Genomic DNA, 5162 nt, shown 5'->3' on the forward strand with positions numbered 1-5162 from the left:
GATGGGATTACTGTATGTGTGTACCTGAGAATGACAATAAATGAGACAAAGGTGAGTAGAGAAAACTACTGCTCCCTTTTTTAAGATTACTCTAAACAAGAATATCATACTCCGTAGCATTCAAGAAACAGAAACAAAAACTATCACACAGGGGAATAGAATAACCATCAAACATATCTTAAAAAAGTAGTGATGATCGATTAAATGTAATTCCTCATATATTTTGGAAACTGAAACTTCATGGTGTAATCATACCATATATCTTATGATAGATGATGTGAACTGTTCACATTAGATGCCAGCACATCATGAACACACATGAATGGAACTACCTTCAATGTCTTGCAATGACAGCTTTAAAATGCAGAGTGTGTTTTATCTGTAGTTCGATAAGACATTGACTTTAAAAATGGTACACATCAAGCAAACTGACATAATGGCAGAATTTCTACATGTATCCCCTTTTATCTAGTTATTTTTTTATGTACAATAATTCATTTGGTGTGCTTAATCTGATGTGTTATTATAATTGTCATTTATATTTTACTGGGGTTTATGTGTGTGTGTGTGTGTGTGTGTGTGTTTAAGCTATTACCCGATGTGCTTTCTTAAGCCGGCTGGAGAGGCCTAAGGGCCACAGTTATTCCTGATTGTTTTTTTGTTTTTGTTTTTTCTGCACAACAAATTATGGAAGCACATCATGGGAAGCTTGTTTCTTATTCTTTCGTATTATGTCTGTTTTGTTTTGTTTTGTTTCTACAAATTGTAGGTGAAATTTATCTCTTTTAACTTGCATGAGTGGTTCCTGTGGATACAGTAGTACCTGCTTTGTGGAGAGAAAAAAATTCTAGAATACTTGATTTCAATGAAACTTCTGTAACTGTCAGATTGATTTGATACAATCATTTAGCCAACTTGAATATAAAATGAAAATTGCTTTTTAACCCTTTCTGTCCCATTGGCAATATGTTTAAATGTATCATGATGTCGACAATGATTTAAGATGACAGTCCTGATAAGGTGAAATTCAGTAATTTATCATCCTGCTGAAAAAAAGGCAGACATGATCATTTTTTTTTTGCAATAGTACATAATTATCATTTAGTTATTTATTCATTTACTTATCTATTATTTATCTACTTATTTATTTATCTATCTATCTATTTGTATCTTTATAGTGTAAAAGTAGGCTTACAATGCATACAGGTAGTACATGTATGTGAGCAAGACAACTGGCATGACAAGATTACCAGTAACTGGAAATAAAAGAATGACTTATCAGTTATCACACACATGTACACAAGTTTGTATGCATGTAGAGTACAAAGTACAAGTAGACCTTTTATTATTTGTGTAACACAATAGTGACCTCTCTGAATACCGGTATACACATCTACACTTACATGAACAATGAAATATTCTTCTCCACAGCCACTAGAATAGTACCAGGAGGTAGAGGTTGTTATTCAGCTGTTCAGTGTTACGGACAAAACACTCAAGTCATGCTCCGCTGGTTAGTGACTAATTCTATACCTGGCTGATTACCTTGAAATGGATGAGGAATTGAAAGAAAACAGTTCCTCTTTTCATATCTGCTTGCCATTTGGTAGCAAACTCATTTGCTCCTGGGTTTTTCCCTTCTGTCTTTTCATAATTCATGTTAATGATCATTAAATTTTGAAAAAAATATGCAAATCTGAACTAGATCCTTTCTACACTGATCATACATTGTATCAACATTGGTAGACACAATTAAGCTGGAATGGCAGCTTCAGAAAACTGTGCAATGTAAATTTTACCTCACAATACAGCGTGGGCATGTGTGTGTGTGTGTGTGTACGTGTGTAAGAAATATAGAAACACCTACTGTAATCTGGATAAAGATTTAATACAACTACATGTACAAGTACAATGTATTAAGTGCTTCCACATGGTACATTTGTAATCGACCAAACAGCCTTGAGTAGACTTTCTCTGTTTATCACAAGAGGAGTCAATATTTGTGTATACATGCAAACCAAATAGGGTGGGTCAGGCAATATTTACACAGCCTTGTCTACTGCCCCATCTATTAGGCCTTCAGAGTAGAGTGCTCGTTCATTTTTTTTAAGGCACGAGTTCAGTAAAGGGTTAAACAATTCACAACAGCAAATACAGTGTAGGCCATATGATGAAAAACAAGATTTCACAAAACTGGGCTGGGAAAGACAACACATACAGGTCCACACTCATTCACCATGTTCTGTTATTACTATTATATTTTTTTTTTTTTTTTTTTTTTTTGCACAATGTGATTCCATCCCAAAAAAACTAAGAGTCCAGAGTTCATTTCTTTTGTGTGTGTGTAGTCAGGATGAAAATGACATACAAATACACACTGTCACTAGACAAAAAATACTATAGTAGACTTTTTTAATCAACAAAGCAGAACAAACAGTCAGCTATTAAACGACATCTAATATTGCTCTTTTAGTCAGATTCAACAGTCATCTGCTAACAGTAAATAGACCCCTACCATGCCACAGCTCAGATTTGCAAAATTACATTTTTTTTTTCTCTGTCTTTCTCAAAAGAAAAAAATAATAATAACATATTAAAAGAACACACATCACACATATAGATCAAGGATTCTAACAATAATTAGGCAGCTCCTGCTTGCTACATAAAATACACCAAATGTGAAGTGGGAGTAGTATCATATCATCTCTCGTTCTCTCAATTCATCACATTGACACATGATCAGTATTATTTACTACTCCTCCGATCCACCGCACTATGCATGGAGTGTATAGGCCACGGACTTGTCTTACCTGATTTTCTTCCTTCACCAAGCAAGGATCTCTCACGATTATCTGCTTCAATTTCTCTCGTCAGAGCAAGAGGATATCTCGACAGCTTTTGAGGACAATGTCTTTATAATTATAGTTTAACCCTCGGAGAAACGTAGAAATCTTTGCACACCAGTCTGCAGTCATCCACAGTAAATTACTAGAATCTAACGTTATAATGCGGTCAGATTATTCATCCACCACACGCGTAAAATTCAGAGCGAGGCGGAGATGGGCGGCGCTGGTACTAGTAGTTGGTCCGTCGTACACACTGCACTCTAAAATAGTGTGAAGCTAGCTCTAGGCGCTAGGAAGGCACGACCAACGACAGCAGCAAAGCACATGCGGGCGATTAGAGGTGGCTGTGTGTAGTAGTGTGTACGTGGTCACACACACTCGCTTCTAGTGTCATGCAAATTGGGCGATAACACATCGTACTTTGGTTGTAAACAAGACAAAAAGTTAGCCTCATACCAGCCGTCGATACAATTTAGAGCTGAAGGGTGTACATTACAGAACTGTGTGGTGTACTTATCTGTTTTAGAGCGGAGAAATGCTTGATTAAGATTCTTTGGCAAAAAATAAATCAACAACAACAGCAACAACAATAACAATTAAACAACGACGACAACAACAATAACAACAACAACAACTTTGAGAGAGAGAGATAGGTTTTTCCCGAAACATTATCTCATTCTTTATTTATTCATTTATTTAGGCCCTATTCATTTATTTTTTAGCGGGTGTAGCTTTTAAGTTAGTTAACACAAAGTAATGTTTGTCTAGGCCTACAAGTGCTCATAAAGATGTTTGTGTTATAGTTTTGATAGTGTTTTTCCCAATACCTTGAATAATGAATCAACTCCTTTTGTGCCTTATTATTTCACATCAATCATTGTAAGTTTCATGAAAAGAATGACATATAAATCCTATCTATCTTACAACTCAATAAATAAACAAATTATCAACATCAGGATTTATCAGGAAAAAAAAAAACATGCAACCTCTATTATGTGAAAATAATGATAACATGCTGAGACATTTAGGACCCCGACTGAAGCGGAAATGTTGTGGTATGGGTGCCACTTGTAGGTGTCAAGGTTGAGTCCGGAGTAACGTATATGGCCACTTGTTTGTTTGTTTTGTTTGTTTTCAAACCGTCGTAGTACCATTGGTTAAAAGCGTGTGGTTACACTGACTGACCAATCCATATTGGTCAGTCAATAATATATATTATTGACTGACTGAAAATATATTTTCGCTCTTTGAATGTTTTATCTCGGCATTAATGTGTTGTTTTGAATTGTTTGTTAGTTGTATATGTGTATGGCGTGTGTCTTGTCGCACTTAGTGGTGGTTTCTTCACATTGTAGGGTCTGTTGAAGTAGCACTCAAGATAGAGTGACATGACGAAAGATGAATCATGACATAAAGTGATGCACTACATTACTTGTTATTGTAATATGAGCTTTTTCTTGAGGGTGGTTTATTTCAATATTTCTTAAAATTGATGACTGTTAGAAATTTGAATTAAAGTACAATGCTATAGGCCTACATCATATCTAATTTGGCCAGAAGGAAATTCCAGATCAAGTAAAAGTTAAACTGATTTTAAAAGGGTAAAACTTTACAACAGTGAAAATTTCCTATAATTGGCCTAAAGTTAAGAAATTTGGGAATTTCACTAATTTATTTACACAAGACAGTTCTTGAACAGTCATTATGGTTTTGACGCCAACTCATAATTCATATCAACTGTTCAAGAACTGTTGAGCTCAACAAAACCTCGCAATTTCTTAACCTCCCTAATTTTCCATCCTTTATACTCAGACTGAAGATTTAAATGTAGTCCAGAATTTCCATTACATTGATAAAGTGAAGAGAATGTGAGAGGTTTCATTAGATCAGATCCTTAAAAGGACAAAAAAAAAATACTAGAGTTTCATTTTTTTTTTTTAAATGAAAAAATATCATATCGCAATATCCTTTCACCATTCGATACATATACTGGAGGTGGGAAAGTTTGCACCTGTTAAAGGTCTTGTTTACCTTTGGGGGCAGTGATTTTAAAAATTTTCAAGATATGACATATAATGTGTATGTGTAGGTCTGTTGTACCACAAAACATCCTATCACATAAAATTTTTGCAATAAAGCATGAAATATGAGATATCTGTATTTTTTTCAATAAACCGTAACTGTACACGGTTTAGTCAGGAAACATTTTTATTATAACTATTGTTCACATTTTGTATATTTAACAATACTCAACATCGATTTTACCGATTCAAATTTTTACAGTGGTTGTTTCTATCTTAACACTAATGCTGGGTT

This window comes from Diadema setosum, chromosome 1, assembly GCF_964275005.1.
Source record: "Diadema setosum chromosome 1, eeDiaSeto1, whole genome shotgun sequence".
Lineage (NCBI taxonomy): Eukaryota > Metazoa > Echinodermata > Echinoidea > Diadematoida > Diadematidae > Diadema > Diadema setosum.